The sequence below is a fragment of the Astyanax mexicanus genome, chromosome 13, assembly GCF_023375975.1.
Source record: "Astyanax mexicanus isolate ESR-SI-001 chromosome 13, AstMex3_surface, whole genome shotgun sequence".
Taxonomy (NCBI): domain Eukaryota; kingdom Metazoa; phylum Chordata; class Actinopteri; order Characiformes; family Acestrorhamphidae; genus Astyanax; species Astyanax mexicanus.
Window position 1 is genome coordinate 3,108,441 of NC_064420.1, and position 23,794 is coordinate 3,132,234.

General features: G+C 35.9%; 1 protein-coding gene across 3 annotated transcripts in view; it reads right to left on the reverse strand.

Moving 5' to 3' along the window:
* si:dkey-151g10.3 (serine/threonine-protein kinase WNK2) overlaps positions 1-23,794 on the reverse strand; it is a 98,790-nt gene that overhangs the window by 61,864 nt on the left and 13,132 nt on the right. The gene's annotated exons all lie outside the window — the stretch shown is intronic.

The window sequence follows — 23,794 nt, forward strand, 5'->3', positions numbered from 1 at the left end:
TCAATATATTTTAAAACCGATCTTAACTACCCTTGTAAAAAGAAAGCATACCTAAAAGAATTAAAAGAATCTTCAAAGTACACTTTTTTATTTAATATACTTCATGAAATACACATTAAATACACTTTCTCTAAATTTCCATAAAATGTATTTTTAAGCAATATGCTTTAAAATGTTGTTAAAAGAAAATATATGTCTTGGCATAAAATACTGCTTAAAGTGCACTTTTGAGAAGCAAAGTAAGACATTTACAATTTACAATAATTTGTGTAGAAGTGTATTAAAAATGATGTTTGAAAAACACAAACTTAAATCTACATAAGTTTGAAGAAGTTATACAAAAAAGCACTCAAAAGCACAACCAAATGCTTTTATGTTGTATTTATTTATAGCTTAATTACAATTGAAATATACTTATGCAATAAGTTGTTCCAAAATAGTACACTTAGTATGTATTTAAGTACGTATTAATTTAAATGTTAAAAATATGTACTTTAGTATGTATTTAAGTAAGTATACTTTTATATATTATTATATTATTATATATTTATATATTATTTATATATACTATTATATATTCTTTTGCAAGGGTGTGGCTTAAGTTTACAAGAGTAACAGTATGTTGAACCATTTAAGGCTGCAAGGGTTATAATTTAATTTAACATAGTCAATTAGTTGTAAATTAGTAATAGGCCAAAATTATATTAAATTATTTCTTAATTTAAGTCGATATTATACAATTCTAATTTTGATATGAACAGTATAGACACCACACTTGGTGTATGTAATCACCACTAATAAACATATGTAGATCTTTAAATCTTCAGCTGTTGTTAAATATGCTTAAATTGTAGCTTTGCCTTGCTTTTTCTTTTATTTTATTTTATTTTATTTTATTTATGCAATTGTGAATTTAAGTAAAACCTGTAAAAAATATTGTTTGTGTTAATCAGCTCTCTCCATTGGTCCAGAAACAAAAATCAAATAAAACAGCACAACAGGGACATTTATAGGCCCAGAGGACAGTTGGTTAATTGAAAATCAATATAGGGTTGTTAATCAGCACAGTACTGCAAAACATAATGAAATTATACTCATTTGTACTGATATTTCCTTACATCTGTACCAGGAAGGGCCATAACAGATAACTGGGATATTAAGATTAGGAATATTTGTCAAATAATAAAATCCAGGTTGTGTCCATTAGTCGATATAAAGGTCTGGAATCCCAGATTGTTACCTATTAAAAATGGATGATGGAGAAAGGGCCCTTAAGACATGAATAATTCAGCAGCAGAGAGGTTGCAAAAGTGAACTAGAGTAAAAGCCATAGATCATTACCAGGGGAACTCACACACACACACACACACACAGTAAATAAGCATATAAATTGTGGTCAGATGTATTCTAATTCCACTTAGTCATGATGGGCCACACCTAGCTATAGAAACATCCTCATTCTCATTTACAGTAAGTACATTTTACTTAGTAAACTATGGAAAAAGGCCTGTGGGAATATGTATATATATATATATATATATATATATATATATATATATATATATATATATATATATATATATATATATATATATATATATATATATAAACAGCTTTGGAAAAAAGATACCACTTAAAAATGATGAGTTTCTTTGATTTAACCAAATTGAAAACCTCTGGAATATAATCAAGAGGAAGATGGATGATCACAAACCATCAAACCACCAAACTGAACTTCTTCAATTTTTGCACCAGGAGTAAAGCAGCATAAAGTTATCCAAAAGCAGCGTGTAAGACTGGTGGAGGAGAAGAACATGATGCCAAGATGCATGAAAAAAAACTGTGATTAAAAACCAGGGTTATTCCACCAAATATTGATTTCTGAACTCTTAAAACTTTATTAATATGAACTTGTTTTTTTTTTGCATTATTTGAGGTCTGAAAGTTATGCATCTTTTTGTTATTTCAGCCATTTCTCATTTTTTGCAAATAAATGCTCTAAATGACAATATTTTTATTTGGAATTTGGGAGAAATGTTGTCTGTAGTTTATAGAATAAAACAACAATGTTCATTTTATTTAAATATAAAGCTATAAATAGCAAAATCAGAGAGACTTATTCAGAAACTGAAGTGGTCTCTTTATTTTTTGTGTATCCTTCTTTCTTTCAGTCGCCCTCGGCTCGCCTGACTGTCCGACTTTTTTTTCTGTATCTCTGTGTACCCTCATGTCGATCGCTCCGTCTCAGTCTCACTCCCCTCTGGTGACATCTTTATCTCCAGAGCTCCACAGTCGCTGTCCATCTGTGTGAAGCAGCCGTGTCTCTGTTCTCCCCACTGACAGCACGTTTCAGTCTGTCCCGTCTACAACAGCAGACACTGCTCACAGCATTCAGTATTCAGGCCGGTAAAAGCTGCTCATTCACCATGTGTTACTCTACAACTGCTGAAGTCTGCTGAGGTTTTTTAATAATGAGGAGATCCTGAGGCCCAGTGGGATCATTTTAATGATGTAAAAATGACCCAACCCACTCATTAGTGATTCCCCAACACCAGGAGGGTGAAGACTAGCACACGCCTCCTCCGATACGTGTGAGGTCAGACTCCACCTTTTTTTTTAAACTGCTGAAACATCACAGTGTGCTTGGAGGAAAGCGCAGCGACTCGGTTCTGATACATCAGCTCACAGATGCAGCCTTGTGCCGATCCACATCACCCTAGGCGTGATGAGGGGAAAGAGTGCCATCTACTGTACCCACCCAAAAAGAGCAAAACCAATTGTGCTCTGTCAATGCTACCCCAGCTGATGGCAAGCTGCATGATCGGGATTTGAACCAGTGATCTTCTGATCATAGTGAAAGCGCTTAGCCCGCTGGACCACTCAGAAAAAACTCGGCCCTGGAAATGTTTTAAATATGGTTGCACTGAATGATTTTTATGGATGAATCTATAAAATAAACGAACGCACCTAATTCACCTAAATTAATGGTATTCAAGAGAGAAATTTGTGTAGATTAACATCAAGTGCTCGTTTGACTTTGAAAGATTTTTTTCTTTTAAGAATTAATGTTTTGCTTACTTGCTAAATTAGAAGGGAAACATGGCGACACCCTTGTTCCTTACTAGTGTCGCTTAAAATGCTCCTAATAATCCAGTGGGCCTTTTGTATGAAAACAGACCAGAAAATACGATGCACCTTATTGTCAGAAAAATACGGTAACTTCCAGCTACTCTAAGCTCTACCCCTTCTTTCTCTCTCTCTCTCTTTCTTTCTCTCTGCAGTTCTTTTATCAGAGTCAGCACAGTATAAAAGTATAAATTTCACTGCTGTTGTTTTCCTGAGTGGGGGCACAGCTGGACACTAAGAACATGTCGTTATCTCTTACTCAAGCACTATTCTCACCCGTGTGTTCCTTCCTGTTCCTGAGGACACCCAGAAACTCTAGGTTCGACCAATAACAGTCATTACACTGAGGGTTATCCAAACACCTGAGCAAAGGGACTTCTGATGTTCGAGTCAGATTAAAGTCCACAAGCTCAGCATGATACCAGAACTATCCGGCACTGTTTCTTCAGTCAGGATTTCACACAGCGGAGGATAAGTAGGAGAAACAAACAGAAACCGCAGCCTACAGAGGTCTGGACTTACGCTGACAGTGGTAAAGCAGCGCTGTGGGTCAGGAAACACGAGGCAAGAGCCAAATTCCAATTAAGGTTTCAGCCTCCAGGGAAGCGCTGGCACTCTTAGTATTTAGAGGAGTCAAGCACAAGCTTGTTCACCCCCACTTATTATTAAAATGAGAAACAGAATTAAACTAGAGCGATTTTACACATGAAGTTAGGTTCTCTGGTCTGAATCCATTGATAAGTTTGGTTTGTTTTCACACAGGCAAAAACCTAGGCGCATCAAATGCGTCCCAACAAATCACGCAAGCTCAGTGTCTCCACTGATTGGTCAGGCATTACGCGAACTCCTGCAACTCACAACTTATCACTTTATAATCAATTTATTAAAGTATTTCTGTATTAATCCTGTGTGAACAGCCATGCAGTGGCAAATAATCAGTCTTAACTTAAAGTCTCCAACATTACACAGAATATAGGCTCTTAGCTTGTGAGATGTCAAATATATTTTTAGGTATAAACATTTTAAATGTACTGGGAATGAGAAATTTCTCTTGGTCCTCAACAAATAAGATGTTTATTGCATTTCTGGCCAAACAAATTCTGCATAAAATTAATTCCGGCTGCCCAAAACTGTTCTAACTTAATCAGATTCACATTTTCATTTTGAATACATTCATTTCTCTCTCACAAATGTTGGTATTGTGGGACTCTGTAAACAATGCAATGGGAGAGTCCAGCATGCCAGCTGAAAAATAATGGTTCTAAGGAAGTTGGAAAGAGGAAGGAAAGACTAAGGATAGAAACCAAGGCACGACAAACGCAGTGACGGGCAGGTCAACAAACAGGGAGACACGCAATGGAAGTAAACTGAACGTGGGTCTACAATAATCTATTTAAAGAATCAAAACGGTACATAATGTATCGCTCAAAATATCTGTGGGCACTCCTTTTAATGCATGCATTTAACTACTTCAAACACACACAGCTTATCCAATCCCTGTAGAGAAGTACTGCCAAAAGAATAGGACTTATTTTCTACCGGCGCTATACACATTACCAAGTGTGGGCTGGAGGGCTATAAAGCTACCAGTATTCAGCTCTGGGATGATGGTGCACCATCCATCCTTTTGGGATGAGAAGCTCATTAATGCTCTTGTCTTTAAATTCAGTCAAATCCTCAAAATAATGCTTATTAATAACCTAGTAAATATTGTTCTCAGACAGTTGAGACAGTTATTCCATTAAAAAGCAGCATACATTTTAATAGCATTGCTTTCAGAAGAGAAAACTGATCATAAAAAATAAAAAAAAACTCCAAATTTTAGTGTTGATTTGTCTTTGTACAAATTATAATTTGTACAACATTACACAAACTTAAATCAGAAACACAATGACAGAGGGGTAATGGGCTCACTCACACAGTTTTTGTACCTACCATATTTTTGTGTACTATAAGGTGCACCAGACTATAAGACGCATTAAGTGACACTAGTAAGGATGCCTACATCGAAGTGAGCAAGGGTGTCACCATTTTCTTCTAATAGAGAAGCTTGGAGAAGTAAAGTAAACTGTAATTCTTGAAAAATATATAAAAAACATATTTCTCTCCTGAAAACAGATTATTTGCGTGAGTAAAGTGCTTCAGTTTATTTACAGTAAGCTTAGATTTTCAAAATTTAGTCTAAGGGTGAGTTTTCAGTGAAGTTTCTCCATCACTAAAGCTGGGTGCAGCGGCATTAGCATTAGCTGCTAACTGCAGCGCTAGCGGTACAAAAATGATGCCCGATAGCACTAGACTGAGGAAACCCAGGGTGCTACGTAGCTTGTTTTAACATAGCAAGCACTCAGACTACAGTTTAATATACTCGCCTCTAAACAGCGAAAGAGCTAGCGCTGAGGTTAGCAGCTAATGCTAATGCTGCTGCACCCAGCCTTAGTGCTGGAGAAACTTCAATAAAACTCACCCTTATAATGCTGTACTTCTGCTGAGTGGCTTCACTGCTCCTTAATACCTGACTAGTAGAATTCATACATAAGGCACATCAGATTATAAAGTGCACTGTTGATTTTTGGAAAAATGAAAGGATTTTGATCGAACCTTATAGTCAAAAAATTAGATTACTGAATAAATATCAGAGCATTCTATATTTTAACTCCTCCAAGGCATTTAAATGTCATTTAAGCCCCGTGTTTACCTGTTTCTTCTGTTTACAGAGATGGAAAGAATATCAGAAATTAATGTTGACTAATCAACTACCCGAAAAAAGATAATCATCAGATTAATCAACCATCAATATAATCATCAGTTGCAGCCCAACACTTTCGTCCATATAATGTATGTAAAGGGACATGAGGCAAAACATCATGTGATAAAGAGGGGGAAGTTCTCTTTTAAACATGAGCTTATTTGCCTATTGCCTCAGGGCAAGGAGTTCCCATGGAAGCCACATACCGGACAGAGTTATCACAGAACATCAAACAAATTCAAACAGACACATCTCTCTCTCTCTCTCTCTCTTTATCCTTCTCTCTCTCTCCATCACACTCTTTCTCTCCCTCATCCTCTCGCTCTCCCCTAAACTCACAGACAATAAAATCACATGGTTCAATCCTTCCTGTAGGGAATATTTTGTGTATCCTACTACACAAAAATCAATCAAGCAATTCCAAAGTTTTAAGCATTTAATCTTTATGGCCATCTCTGGTCTTTGTGGGTAAAAATGCTGACCTATAAATGCCGACCAACACAGGAAACTCAAGCTGCTGCCCAACTGTGTACTCAGGCCTGTAGAGATAACTGTTTTAATGGATGATTTACTAGCGCATCTCAAAAAATTTGAATATCATTAAAAAGTTACTTTATTTCTGTAATTCAGTTGAAAATGTGAAACTCATATATTATATAGATGTATTTCACACAGAGTGATCTATATTAAGCGTTTATTTCTTCTATTGTTGAAAATTTGAATATTATATAAAACCAACTGGTACTTTTGGAAGGGTGTGCAGTGTGCCAAGTCCTGCTGGAAAATGAAATCTACATCTCCATAAAGGCATAAAAAGCACACTAAACCTCGAGCAGTTTGGACTGTGTGTCTCTCCACTCTTCCTCCAGACTCTGCTCCCTTGATTTCCTTCATATGAAATGTAAAATTTACTGATGATCAGGTTTACTGATGGTTTGAAGAGACACGTCATCTGCTGGTGTTGATCCACTGTGTTTTATTATCAAGTCTAAAGACAGTGCAGTTTTGTTTTCCCACAAAATCTTACAGCACTTCATATCTTACAGCTTCCCTCTGCTACTGACAACTTTTATGGAGATGCGGATTTCATTTTCCAGCAGGACTTGGCACACTGCCCACACTGCCAAAAGTACTAATTAGTCTTAATTATATAATATTCTAATTTTCTGAGACACTGATTTTTGGGTTTTCATTGGCTGTAAGCGATAATCATCAACAATAAAAGAAATAAGTGCTTAAAATAGATCACTCTGTGTTTAATACATCTATATAATATATGTATCTAATCAACTGACTGTATCAGTATCTGCTCATACCCAGCAGCATTAAGAGACTCCGATTAGATCAGGAAGAAAAATAACTTGACTGAGACATCCCTAGTAATTAGTATGCATTTAGGACGCACCCTCCAGTTGCAGTTTGTTTAAGCTCTCTCAGTAGAACAGGTTTTATCTCAGCGCTTTATTTTCACTTTACAATATTCCCTAGTTCCTGATAGAAGTAAGTCACGCATATTCACCTAAGACATGATCACTATGACATCCGCAGCCCTACCTAACCCAAAGGCATTGATGGAGGACAATGGAAGGAGAGGTGTGTCGATTTGCGCTCTACCCCAATTATCCTGAAGCGCAGAGGGTGATTGACACTGACACTTTCCCTGACTCGGCTATAAGAGAAACAGCTCTCTCTCTTTCAGGTGTGTGTGGTAACAGTTCATTATGTGTGGTGTAGAGTCCTCTGTGAAATTCTTTTTAAATTCCCTGGCACAGGTTTACCTCATTACTCAATGTACTTCATACAGCTCTGGAAAAAATTAAGCGACATCTTCAGTTTCTGAATCAGTTTTCTCTGATTTTGCTATTTATAGGTTTATATTTGAGTAAAATGAACATTGTTGTTTTATTCTATAAACTACAGACAACATTTCTCCCAAAGTTCAAATAAAAATATTGTCATTTAGAGCATTTATTTGCAGAAAATAAGAAATGGCTGAAATAGTTGTAATAGTTCAGAAATCAATATTTCTTTTAATCACAGTTTTCATGCATCTTGGTATCATGTTCTCCTCCACCAGTCTTACACACTGCTTTTGGATAACTTTATGCCAAAAAACCTTACAAAGTGCAACTGCAATGCCACAAAAATGTATAGTTTTTGTATAGTTGTAAAGGTGCTCTATATAAATAAGGAAAAGAAAAAATTGTGGTGGTAAGCCTCTCCTCCATGTTTACTGTAGATCCACACTGTTGAAACTAGGAATGAACTGTTGTGGGAACAAAAAGTTTTGGGACAGGAAATGGAGACCTCGGAACACTGTGTCTGCAACTGTTCCAATGAATATTTATTTTAATATTAAATTAATCATAATCAATGTAAATTGTTCATTTGTGATATTGATTTAAGGTTATAACTGCACAAGTAGGGCAGCTTGTTATCAGGAAAATATATATACTGCATTATTTTTTGTTGTTCTGCAGAGCATACATTAAGTGCTGGCAATGTGCTGGAAACTTTAACAAATAATTGTTAAATAGTTCTCTCTCTCTCTCTCTCTCTATCTATCTATCTCTCTATCTATCTATCTCTCTCTCCATTGTGATTATCCCACATTGATTCTTTTATTTTACGTTCAAATATCCATTATCACAAGTTTCAGTTCTAAAAAGGAACAATGCAATTAATCACAGCAAATTGTGTCAATTAATTAGCTATTTTTTTAAATTTCTATAAAAAAAATAGATTTTTTTACAAGAATTCTCCAGAATTCAATGTTCCAACATATTTTAATCATATATTAATCATGCCCTCCCTCGGTGTAAGTTTGAAGTAAAAAATGTTACGCTGGACAGCAATAATCTACCGCTGTTATTTATTAATTGCTTTAATTGTTTAAGCAATTAAAATGTAGCATGTGGCATATTTATTATTTGATTTAATTTGACTACTGCGCATGCACACATTATAATATTGAGACTGGTACATTATTATATTATATTATATTATATGATGCTTTACATTAATTCTGTTGTAAAATAATGAAATATTTCTGTCTATAGAGAACAATGAAATCTATAAAGTCTATAAACTGATTATGTGCCCCGACCCAACACACACAATCACACACAATTATACACACACTGAGAGTGTGTCTTCAGCTCCCACAGAGTTCCAAAACTCCAAACACAACACACACTGCACATCCACGACTCCCCACTGCTGCTGCCCAGTTTTTTTCATCCCTCACTTCACTGCCATACACACATTAATCCCCCAGGACTGAGCGGGCTCTGCTGCTTTACTGAGGCAGACAAAGAGGGAGCCAGGGGATGCACTGTGTGTGTTTTAGGGAGGGGGCTGAAGGGATGGGGTGGTCGGAGGGACGAGGAGGGGGATGATGGGGGTTACAGGGGGGGTGGGAGGTGGTGTAGCTAAATGAAAAAAAAATTGCATATAAAAAGAAGGGGGGGCAGGAAGAGATTGTGGGCAGAGAGGAGAGAGGGGACATCAAAGTCTCAGAAAGAAAAAGAGAGAGAGGGAGAGAGAGAGAGAGAGAGAGAGAGAGAGACAGACAGAGAGTTAGAGGGAGAGTTGGGGGTGGTGGTGGAATGGGTGGGAAAAATGTGTGTGTGAAAGAGAACAAGAGAGAGAGATAAAAAGAGGGAGGGGGAGGCATTCACAAAAAGAGAGCAGTGGGGGATTTTTCACCCCCTGATCAAATATGTGCCAGAGTTTGTATGAATGAAAGCAGCGACTAAAGCTACATTTCTGCCTGAACAAAAACAAACTACGTTTTGAGCAGTGAGAGTGAAAGAGAAAGAGAGAGAAAGAGAAAGAGAGAGAGAAGATGAGAGGATGAGTAGTCAAACAACAATGGGATTAGATCAAGTTACAAGTATTAATAGACTACACTGGAGGTACTGGATGTACTTTAAAGGGGCACCAAACCCCCTGATTTTAGCTGACTCCACCCTCAGATCAAATTTGGAAAAAAAAAGGAGTAGTAGTTTGGTAGCACTGGGTGATGTATGGGTTTAGAGGCGGTGCAGGAGGGAGAGCTGATTGGCTGAGCTGCAGCAGCAGCAGTGTTCCTCTAACAACGATGAGACGCAGATGGTTGGACGTTGATTGATCTGCATAGTATGGATGATACATTGTCCTTGAACTAATTTAAAGACATAAGAATTAAAGGCTGCATTTTAAAAAACATTTTTTCTAAATATAAAATCTGAGATCAATCATTAAAATGTGCCTATTTTTCCCCTGTGTGTTAACATCACCCATCTGCAGTGCCTAAGAGCCAGCTGCAGCTTCAGACCAGCAGTAGTTTTAGAAAAGCTAACGTTAGCTGTGTCTGGAAATTTATGATCGCTCGTGTGCATTTAGCAAACAATTTAGCATTAGCATTTCTTCACGGGTTTTCCGTTCCTCTTTAAATTCCACTTTAAGTAAACTAGACCAGCAGTATCAAAACATGCTGTAGTTTTAGAGAAGCTTTCTCAGGCAATGATACTAGAGCCTGCTAGACTAGTTCAACAAGAGGTCTAAGTTTTTCATTCCACCTTAAATGTGGTTACGTTCAGAGTAACTCCAAAAATGTTTTTTTTTAACAATAAATTCAATAAAAAATTGAGTGCATGTTTAAATTACATGTACACTGTTGTTTTGTTATGGACATAAATAATAATAAAACAATGATTTAATTTAAAATAATGGTAGGTTGAGAGTTCCATCTACAATGACAAAATTAGCTCTCTAAAAAAATCTTGTTTAAAGAGCAATAGACTTTGGAACTGAAGTTAAAAATCACTTCTAAAAGAAAAAATCCTGAGTAAATAAAACAAACAGTAAAAAATGTTTTTTTAACATTAACAGAGGGCAATAGTTGACGTCACGTTCAAATGTTATAAATAATTATGGACAGCAAAACACCAACTTCCAAAACTCCTGACTAAAATACTGCAGCCAAATTCAACAACTTCCGACCGACACTCCCCTATAGTGTCTCGTAAATTACAGCTGAGATAAGAGAAGCATTTGGTGGCGGCTTAAAACAGCGTGAGAAGAACAGGAAGCCAGGGTTTAGTGGAAGAACCGGTGTTTTCACACCTACACAACCTACAGAACAACTGTTCTGCAGAATTTAAACAACTTAATCCACCATAATTACACTCTTATACACTTCTACATGCCTCATTAACACTACATCAAACATTTTACAGGGTTGAGAGTTGTGTTGGGCTCTATTTCTCTGATTTACATACAGTTGAGATAACATACATCTGGGATAACAGATAACATGTTTTGGTGATTTTCTAAATGACAGAAGTGATCAAATGTGATGGATCTGATTTCAATACACTGCTGCTGATGCAAACAGTGAAGAGCTCTTTTTAAATGATCTTTATAGACAATTAATTGAATCATTATTTGGGTTAAAACTGGGGCAAAATGAGTTTTTTATTACCGTGTATTGGTAACAACTTAGCAATACAATATGTATCAGGATAAAGAGATAAAATAAGCTGTTACTTTGGTTCAATGGCTCCAGTACTACTAGTAGTTTTTTTTTTTCCAGTGCAGTGGGCACTTGGGGGACAAGTTACTGTTTCATTGGTTTATAAACATGTTCATTGGCTGGTTCATGGTCTATTCTGATGTGCAAATAAACATAAAAAAATAAAGAAAATACATGCTGTCCATTGTAATGGATGCACAGTCTGAAAGGGTTAAACATTCATTCATTTTAATACTTAAGAATGTTGTTAAAATGTTTAAAATGTAATGATTAATAATGTGTTAACTAGTGTCAATTAGGGGTAAGCCATATTGTATCGTCAACATTTTTGAATATCATGAACGATATTATACCCTAAAATATCATGCCATATCACCCACCCCTAATTATCATATCAGGGTACTACTTTTTTTGCTGTTTTTAGCAAAATATTAAAAACATTCACTCTGTTCTCATTTCCTGTTATACAGTATATCTACTAGAGACAGATTATATCTGTCCAGTATCATTTATTTTACCTTAATATGGAAATATTTGGAATGCATTATTATTAGCATCATGACAATCTGGATTTTTGACTTCTGTTACAAATCCGATACAATTCTTGTATATTTTTTTTATATCTCAGTTGGGGGTGTGCCATATCATATCATATGTAATAATAACATTTAATTTTATTTTGTTGCAGTAGTGTTTTCTTAAAATAATTTAGAGTATCATTATCGCAGAAATACCATGAAATATCGTGATATTATTTTAGGGCCATATCACCCACCCCTAGTTTTAACTAATAATTAGCTGAGACAGTCTGTCAGTTATTAATGTACCATTAATGTTTTTCTGTAAAGGATTTCTTTAAGTATTTTCTCTTAGAAAATCAGCTAAATTTCTAAGTTTCTAAATCATTATTTTCTAAACTCAACCAATTTGATCTTTCTGCTTCTGAATCATAATTCTGACTCAGACTTCTGAGAACATGACAAGAAGCAAGATTATAAATAAATATAATCAGAGGCAGAAATAAACAGACCTGACAAACAAATGCAGGGTGATTTTTGCCAGCTGTTTTATGATCAGATCAGCTGTTTTACGTCCTGATCACAAGTCGACAAAGCTTTTCGAACTATGCTGGACGTTCACCATGTTCTCACTCCTAAAACTCATCAGATTAAAGATGAAATGGGAGCATAGTCCAGGGTTTATTTGGTGAACAGTTTAAGCAGCTTAAACAGGGTCTCTGTTGGGCTGGTGGTGCACGCCTTGTTTGTGCCAAATCATGGCTGGACAAAAGATGTGTTTTCATGTTCTGAAAAAGTGTGTTTTTTGACTTTTTGCCCAAATTTAATTAAAATATTTCACTTTAAGCGAGGAAACAATGTTGTCTGCGGCCTATATTAAGCCAAACACAGGAACAATAGGACCCGTAGTCCCATTTGCAGTGCCCTGAATGGTCGATGTCACTTCTGATGACAGTCTGGCACAGGTCCCTTTCCCCTGTGTTCATGATGCAGACTGGACATGAGCTTTTCACACAAAAGCAATGGAAGAGTCTGGGACACAATGCCCTTCCTATTTGGACAGACCCAGACCCAAACACAACCAATTCTGCTGCCCATTTCAGGTCAGCCATGTGATGATAGTGAGAGCCACTGTGGCCACAGCAGGTTAGTGCACACACTCACACACACACACACAAACACACAGTGAATCATTTTCTTCCATTTGCCAGGATCTGTCTCGGGACCACATAATCCAGGTGGGATTGTTTCAGTCGGCCGTGCTGCACAATGAACCTGGATTACAGATTGCTAAAGTGGCTTTACTACTACAGCTGCTTAATCCCAAAACGAGCTCCTTGTGTTTTTAACAACTACAACAATATGGAGCCGTCTACCTCCTAACCTCCACCCACCGGTTTCTTAAAGTGTCAGTAATGGGCCTGTTTTTTTTTTTTTAGAGCATGTAAAGCTTTACTGTAATTACATTACACAGTATATTAATTACACATTAATTACAGAAAGCATATTAAATCCATTACTGTTGTCTCACGTGCCCACAGTAGGCTATAAATCAGCAAGGTTATATTTTAATAGACACAGGACAACTGGCAGCACAGCATATTACTATAAAGTAGCTACAATGGTTTAACTAGCATTACATTCACTAAAGATGAAAGATTAACATTATGTGACAATAAACGTCAGTATTGCCTTGTTTTTTATAAGGTGGAGAACTTGAGCCTGATTTTCTGCACAGTGTGCTATATAAAAATCCATTCACTGATGGCAATTCTAATTGAACATTTTAAGTGAAAGAGAATATTACTGTATTACTGTAATATTACCGTAATATTACTAAAAAACTGGACTTTCCAGCAGTAAATATTCTTTCAGCTCCAAAAGACTCACCAGTAGACTCGCCAAAAGAGTCCTCATGTTGTTTATATCTTTCTTTCTGTAGCATTTCTGTTTAATATTCTAATTTCTAATTAATATTCTAGCACTATATTAGTATTCCCCACAATAACTTAAGACAAACCTTGTATATCTTTACTTACAAGAAAAAAACTTCTCAAATACCAGAACAGTTTAGACTATTAAGATGACTAACTGCCTACATTGACACATTTGGTTGAAAGCTAAGCTGTAAGGTAAATAAATGTTAGCTAACTACATTGGTTTCTAAAATTATACCTTGGTTTGTAGTGTCTTTGTAAGATATAAAACGCCAATATCATACTGATCAGTATCGGCGTCAACTCAGACTTCTCACATCTCTGTGCACCCCTAGTTTTTTGTACATTTGTGAATATTTATGTGTGTGTCTCCAGCACATCCTAAAGATTCTCAATGAGGTTAAGGTCTGGACTCTATGGTGAACTCTCTCAATCCATGTGTAAAAAAAAGGTAAATGATGATCTCATGCTTCCTGAACCCTGAACTCTTTCACAATCCCAGACACTGTCATCATAAAATAAGCCTGTGTCATCATGGAATTTCAGTATATTCAGGTAGTTAGCTGACCTCATTCTTTCAGCACATACTGTTGCTGAACCTAAACCTGCAGACCAACTGCAGTATCAACTAACCCCACATCAATTACTTACTTACATCCAGATGGAGACGTTTTATATATATGTTAATATCGAAGAAATTACAAAGTATAAAGTAAAATACATTCATAGTAATTTGTATTTAAAAATTAAATACAGTTTTAAAGAAAAGTAACCCTACCTACCCTGTTAAATCTAGCTATAACCCGGGGCTGAACTGTGTGTGTGTGTAAAACGAGAGCTGGGGAAACAACATGCTGAAATCAGTAAAGGGACACATATATACACACACACACACACTCTCTCTCTCTCTCTCTCTCTCTCTCTCCTGCTGCTCTCACTCGTCTGTAAAACATTTCAGCACCTACCTTTAGGTAACTAGTTAGCCAGTGTTAGTTAGCTAGTTAGTGAGTTAGCCGGCTAACGTTAACCTAGCACCTAGCTAGCCCCGAGATTCGGCCGTTAGCGCCGTATTTGACACAACACCCCCCGAAAACCAGCCCGAACCCAAACACACACACAGGCTATTTTCTCCACACCGGAGAACAGGTGCTCCGCTTACCGGTGTTACACCGTTTTCTGTGACCGTCGGGTTTTGTGACCACAGAGGGCGCTACTTCACAGTTTCTGTTCACGGGCACGAGCGCGCTGCGTAGACTGCGTAAGCTACGCGGACTCGCTTTATTTTCTCTTTCTGCTGCTGTCGAACGATGAAAAAAGGGTGTTTACATTTTTATGTTGTCTATAAATAAAATAAATGATCTTGAACATGAACGTTTCATTATTAATTCTCTGCATTTTCACGTCGTATGAAGAAAGTAGGGGGGGGGGGGGGGGGTGCACTGCAAAATACAAGCTTTTTCCCTAAACAAACCAAAACGTCAGAACCAGAAAAATATTAGATAAAACAGAAAACTGAGTAACACTAAGAAAATGTTTACTTTTATCCAATTACTTTTATGTTGAGTAGTATTGCAAAACAGAAGAAAATAGATTATCTCATACTTTACACCTGTTCTATTATGCTAAACATACATTAGATAATGTGTATCATATTTAAACTGATCTAAAAATTATTCAAATGGTAGTTATAATGCCCTATCCGATGTTAAAAGATTCCATTTTAATTCCATTTATTAAAAGGGTTAGGTTATTTTTTCATTGTTTTCTGTTATTTTGGAGACAAAATGGGCTGATACTTGATTCAACTGTAAAAATGTGCCTTTGTCAGGTCCTATCTTAAACATGAGTTATAAAGTTTTTTTTGTGAGAGTGAGGCAATCACTGGCCTTTACTCAAACTCTGACATCTGACATCAGAATATGTGACACTATTCATCTCCGTGTAAAACCAACCAAATCTTCACTCACTATTCCTTCACATTTTCAGCTTTACAAAACATTTATTACTGGACTTGATCGTAATGCTTTAGAATAGGGGTCATACTTTCTGACAGCTGGTATCAAAATATGTGACCCTATACCATCTTTATTAAATATAGTTTAAAACTTACCACATTTTCTCAGATTACTCACCATTCCTTCACCTTTTCAGCTACACAAAACATTAGTTACTGGACTTGACCATAATGCCTTAGAATAGGGGTCACACTCTCTGACAGCTGGTATCAGAATATGTGACCCTATACCATCTATACTAAATATAGTGTAAAACAAACCAAATACTGTCAGATTACTCACCATTCCTTCACCTTTTCAGCTATACAAAACATTTATTACTGGAATTGACCATAATGATTTAGAATAGGGGTCACACTTTCTGACAGCTGGTATCAGAATATGTGACCCTATACCATCTCCACATACAATAGTGTAAAACCAATAAAATCTTCTCAGATTTCTCACTATTACTTCACCTTTTCAGCTACACAAAACATTTATTACTGGACTTGACCATAATGCTTTAGAATAGGGGTCACACTTTCTGACAGCTGGTATCAGAATATGTGACCCTATACCATCTCTATTTAAAACTGTGTAAAGCTAACCACATTTTCTCAGATTACTCACTATTACTTCACCTTTTCAGCTTCACAAAATATTTATTACTGGACTTGACCATAATGATTTAGAATAGGGGTCACACTTTCTGACAGCTGGTATCAGAATATGTGACCCTATACCATCTCTATTAAATATAGTGCAAAACCAACCAAATACTGTCAGATTACTCACTATTACTTCACCTTTTCAGCTACACAAAACATTTATTACTGGACTTGACCATAATGCTTTAGAATAGGGGTCACACTTTCTGACAGCTGGTATCAAAATATGTGACCCTATGCCATCTTTATTAAATATAGTGTAAAACTAACCAAATCTTCTCAGATTACTCACTATTCCTTCACCTTTTCAGCTACACAAAACATTTATTACTGGACTTGACCATAATGATTTAGAATAGGGGTCACACTTTCTGACAGCTGGTATCAGAATATGTGACCCTATACCATCTCTATTTAAAACTGTGTAAAGCTAACCACATTTTCTCAGATTACTCACTATTACTTCACCTTTTCAGCTTCACAAAATATTTATTACTGGACTTGACCATAATGATTTAGAATAGGGGTCACACTTTCTGACAGCTGGTATCAGAATATGTGACCCTATACCATCTCTATTAAATATAGTGCAAAACCAACCAAATACTGTCAGATTACTCACTATTACTTCACCTTTTCAGCTATACAAAATATTTATTACTGGACTTGACCATAATGATTTAGAATAGGGGTCACACTTTCTGACAGCTGGTATCAGAATATGTGACCCTATACCATCTCTATTAAATATAGTGCAAAACCAACCAAATACTGTCAGATTACTCACTATTCCTTCACCTTTTCAGCTACACAAAACATTTATTACTGGACTTGACCATAATGCTTTAGAATAGGGGTCACACTTTCTGACAGCTGGTATCAAAATATGTGACCCTATGCCATCTTTATTAAATATAGTGTAAAACTAACCAAATCTTCTCAGATTACTCACTATTCCTTCACCTTTTCAGCTACACAAAACATTTATTACTGGACTTGACCATAATGCTTTAGAATAGGGGTCACACTTTCTGACAGCTGGTATCAGAATATGTGACCCTATACCATCTCTATTTAAAACTGTGTAAAGCTAACCACATTTTCTCAGATTACTCACTATTACTTCACCTTTTCAGCTTCACAAAATATTTATTACTGGACTTGACCATAATGATTTAGAATAGGGGTCACACTTTCTGACAGCTGGTATCAGAATATGTGACCCTATACCATCTCTATTAAATATAGTGCAAAACCAACCAAATACTGTCAGATTACTCACTATTACTTCACCTTTTCAGCTACACAAAACATTTATTACTGGACTTGACCATAATGCTTTAGAATAGGGGTCACACTTTCTGACAGCTGGTATCAAAATATGTGACCCTATGCCATCTTTATTAAATATAGTGTAAAACTAACCAAATCTTCTCAGATTACTCACTATTCCTTCACCTTTTCAGCTACACAAAACATTTATTACTGGACTTGACCATAATGATTTAGAATAGGGGTCACACTTTCTGACAGCTGGTATCAGAATATGTGACCCTATACCATCTCTATTTAAAACTGTGTAAAGCTAACCACATTTTCTCAGATTACTCACTATTACTTCACCTTTTCAGCTTCACAAAATATTTATTACTGGACTTGACCATAATGATTTAGAATAGGGGTCACACTTTCTGACAGCTGGTATCAGAATATGTGACCCTATACCATCTCTATTAAATATAGTGCAAAACCAACCAAATACTGTCAGATTACTCACTATTACTTCACCTTTTCAGCTACACAAAACATTTATTACTGGACTTGACCATAATGCTTTAGAATAGGGGTCACACTTTCTGACAGCTGGTATCAAAATATGTGACCCTATGCCATCTTTATTAAATATAGTGTAAAACTAACCAAATACTGTCAGATTACTCACTATTACTTCACCTTTTCAGCTATACAAAATATTTATTACTGGACTTGACCATAATGATTTAGAATAGGGGTCACACTTTCTGACAGCTGGTATCAGAATATGTGACCCTATACCATCTCTATTAAATATAGTGCAAAACCAACCAAATACTGTCAGATTACTCACTATTACTTCACCTTTTCAGCTATACAAAATATTTATTACTGGACTTGACCATAATGATTTAGAATAGGGGTCACACTTTCTGACAGCTGGTATCAGAATATGTGACCCTATACCATCTCTATTAAATATAGTGCAAAACCAACCAAATACTGTCAGATTACTCACTATTACTTCACCTTTTCAGCTATACAAAATATTTATTACTGGACTTGACCATAATGCTTTAGAATAGGGGTCACACTTTCTGACAGCTGGTATCAAAATATGTGACCCTATGCCATCTTTATTAAATATAGTGTAAAACTAACCAAATCTTCTCAGATTACTCACTATTCCTTCACCTTTTCAGCTACACAAAACATTTATTACTGGACTTGACCATAATGATTTAGAATAGGGGTCACACTTTCTGACAGCTGGTATCAGAATATGTGACCCTATACCATCTCTATTTAAAACTGTGTAAAGCTAACCACATTTTCTCAGATTACTCACTATTCCTTAACCTTTTCAGCTTCACAAAATATTTATTACTGGACTTGACCATAATGATTTAGAATAGGGGTCACACTTTCTGACAGCTGGTATCAGAATATGTGACCCTATACCATCTCTATTAAATATAGTGCAAAACCAACCAAATACTGTCAGATTACTCACCATTCCTTCACCTTTTCTGCTACACAAAACATTTATTACTGGACTTGACCATAATGATTTAGAATAGGGGTCACACTTTCTGACAGCTGGTATCAGAATATGTGACCCTATACCATCTCTATTAAATATAGTGCAAAACCAACCAAATACTGTCAGATTACTCACTATTACTTCACCTTTTCAGCTATACAAAATATTTATTACTGGACTTGACCATAATGATTTAGAATAGGGGTCACACTTTCTGACAGCTGGTATCAGAATATGTGACCCTATACCATCTCTATTAAATATAGTGCAAAACCAACCAAATACTGTCAGATTACTCACTATTACTTCACCTTTTCAGCTATACAAAATATTTATTACTGGACTTGACCATAATGCTTTAGAATAGGGGTCACACTTTCTGACAGCTGGTATCAAAATATGTGACCCTATGCCATCTTTATTAAATATAGTGTAAAACTAACCAAATCTTCTCAGATTACTCACTATTCCTTCACCTTTTCAGCTACACAAAACATTTATTACTGGACTTGACCATAATGATTTAGAATAGGGGTCACACTTTCTGACAGCTGGTATCAGAATATGTGACCCTATACCATCTCTATTTAAAACTGTGTAAAGCTAACCACATTTTCTCAGATTACTCACTATTACTTCACCTTTTCAGCTACACAAAACATTTATTACTGGACTTGACCATAATGATTTAGAATAGGGGTCACACTTTCTGACAGCTGGTATCAGAATATGTGACCCTATACCATCTCTATTAAATATAGTGCAAAACCAACCAAATACTGTCAGATTACTCACTATTACTTCACCTTTTCAGCTATACAAAATATTTATTACTGGACTTGACCATAATGATTTAGAATAGGGGTCACACTTTCTGACAGCTGGTATCAGAATATGTGACCCTATACCATCTCCACATACAATAGTGTAAAACCAATAAAATCTTCTCAGATTACTCACTATTACTTCACCTTTTCAGCTATACAAAACATTTATTACTGGACTTGACCATAATGATTTAGAATAGGGGTCACACTTTCTGACAGCTGGTATCAGAATATGTGACCCTATACCATCTCTATTAAATATAGTGCAAAACCAACCAAATACTGTCAGATTACTCACTATTACTTCACCTTTTCAGCTATACAAAATATTTATTACTGGACTTGACCATAATGATTTAGAATAGGGGTCACACTTTCTGACAGCTGGTATCAGAATATGTGACCCTATACCATCTCCACATACAATAGTGTAAAACCAATAAAATCTTCTCAGATTACTCACTATTACTTCACCTTTTCAGCTACACAAAACATTTATTACTGGACTTGACCATAATGATTTAGAATAGGGGTCACACTTTCTGACAGCGGGCATCAGAATATGTGACCCTATTCCATCTTCATTTAAAATTGTGTGAAACCAATTAAATCTTTTCAAATCTTTTCAAATCAGTTTACTCAGCATTCCTTCACTTAGTCCTTTCAATCTGTTTCTTAGGCATTAAAATAATAATAATAATAATAATAATAATAATAATTTTTAAGTGTGTGAGAACACTAATATTTAAGAAGAAAATGTGTAATATATTGATTGTTTACACTTGCAGTGCATGGACATTAAACGTAGGGTTGGGGGAGGGGCTGTTTTCCCCCATCATGCTCTGTAACTGATGTTTTTTTTTAGTTGTGGTCAAGTTAGCTAGTTTCGGATTACGGTATACGGTACATGGATTGATTTTATTATGGACTCCAAAACTGCCAAAGAAATCAGAGAATTTCTTCTCACTGGCAAATACCCTGATGTTTTTGATAAGCATCAGAGGTACATACTGAGACGGAGGGCATCCAATTTCTGCATCACTGGTAAGGATACAGGCCATTAACATACTTCAAAATGGTTATTTTGTTAGTGATACTAATTATTGTCTGTAATATGTGCCTGCATATGTTGTAGAAACGTCAGTCATGATGATTTCTGTTGACTTCTTTAGACAACGAACTGTACTACATAAGACACAGGGGAACCGAAAAAGAGTGCAAGGTGAAGGTGGTGTGTAGTGCGGCAGAGGCTGATGCTCTCTTTGTCGAGTTTCACAGTAGTGGAATCGGAGCTCACTGTGGGCAAATAAAGACAAGGGATGCAATCTCTCAAAGATTCTACTGGCCTGGCATGTCTGGGGATATTGAGAAATGGGTATGTTTATATATTTAATCATGTTGAGTTGCAATTACTTCTTACTTCAGCAAATCAACTGTGGGATCGTATTATGTTTATCTATTCATATTTTGATATAGGTGTCACAGTGCACAGTTTGCCAGAAAAACAAGAGAGATGTAAAGGCCAGCACGGAATACAAGCCGATCAAGGTATACACTTACATCAGTTGCTAAATAACACTTGCATATTTAATCCTTGTGAGTACTTAAAATACCCCTTTTTTATCTGGCACACTTGTGGGCCTCATCCTTGCCTTTGTTTTGGCCCAGTTGTGACTGAGTCTTCTGGCCCATATATTTTCAAGTAAATAAAATGAACAAATGTGACAGTATACTACCTATACTATAATACCTTTTTAAATTATATTGTCAAGTTAGATTTAGACACTGATTGAGCAGTCACGAAAGGAGCCAAATTATTTACTCAAGTCCTCTGATGTGTTTTTTTTTTCTCTTTTATTTGTTCTAGTATACAGTAACAGTAGTCATAATGAAGTAGGAGATTTTTCTACAATTGTTGGCTACATATCAGGGTCAGGACTGTACAAATTTACGAAATATGCTCCTCACATTACTTAAATTGTCTTCACCCTGACATGTGAAGCATTGGCATTGTGTTGTAAAATACAATTTTTGCAAATCACTTGTGACATTTTTTTATTATTATTAATCATAGGTTGTAAAAGAGTCTGCACACAATTACCAAAGATAGGTTATACTGATGTTTATACTTACTAAAAAGATACCATACTGACTGTAGGTTTCATAAATCTATTGATTGTTAAATAAATCAATTTTGTCACTATCAAAAATGCTAAATATTTGTTCTTATTCCTGATTGATTCAATAATCAATGCTGGAATTTAAATCTGTATGTATGTTTGTATGTATTATTATGGTCAGGTTTTTACTAGTTTCTGTTCTTTTCCTACAATGAATATTATAAATGTATATATGTATGTTTTTGCCTTTTTTGACAGACCAAAGTTCCATTTGAATTGGTGGGAATGGATCTCATCGGCAAGCTTGTGAAGACAGAGCAAAACCACCAGTACATATGTGTCATAATTGACTATTGTACTAGGTGGACTCAGGCATATGCACTAAAATCAAAGTCTGCAGAAGAGGTCACACAGAGCATTTTGAAATTTGTCTACCAATTTGAAGTGCCAAAACGGATTCTGACTGACCAAGGTAGAGAATTTGTCAATGCTGTGAGTATTTTTATTCCTTTATGATTATTTTACAGTTTTTCTCTGTCCCTTTAGAGCAGATTAACATTTAATTTCTCAAAAATATTAATTAATTTTCACATCATCTAATCAATTGTGCTCATCACAGAAACCATTTGTCATAATTTTACAGAAACAGCAAATGCTTTGGAGTGCAATTGCAAATGATTTTGTACAGCTGTCTGCTGTCATGTAGATCGCAATATATTATACTTTACTGTGCTGGACTGTCCTACCCCTCCATCCTAAACATCTAGCCATTAGTTCACTTCATATCTCCTTAAATTCAAATTAGTTAAAGCAGTTGTCCAGACCTGAGAATCCGATTTTATACATTTCTATTAGATATTTTGGATAAATATTAGTAGAATTGTGCCTTTTAGCAATGAAGGAAATTTTTTTGGTATGTTTCAGATAAAATAAGGGCCACATATGATCAATCCTGGCCCTACATTGGCAAAGGCCAATTAAAGGATGGCCTTAAACTGACAAAGCGCAGTGCTCTGATAGTTCTGTCTGCCAATCTGTCTAATGTGTGTTGTAAATCCTTTTCAACCGATATTCATTAACACAATACAAGATAGTTAATGTTCCAACAGATAAACTTTATTTTATTATTTATTTTTTATTATTTATGTTGTCAGAACCAGGCGGGAGGACAATAGATTTATTATACTGAAGACGTAGGTGTCAGGCAGGCACGGGGTCATGTCAAGATAGGATACAGTTTATGGGACCAAAGGGGGGGGCTGTTCAACCTTCTTCACTCACACCATAGTGGGATGATCTATATAATCTTGTGTATGTCTTTTGGTTTTCGAACATTCTCCTCGACTCTCTGAGCGGAGCATTGTTCCCGGAAGATCTTCTGAAATAAACTGTTAAATTAGCTGAAGACTTTGGTATCCTGACTCTTCTTGACTTCTCTACTCATCTCAACCATTTAAAAGAACTCAGGGGGAAACGCACTGGAAACGGCGCTGTAAGGGGTAGTGCGGCCTTTCCCGACAACAGTCATGACCCTTACCTG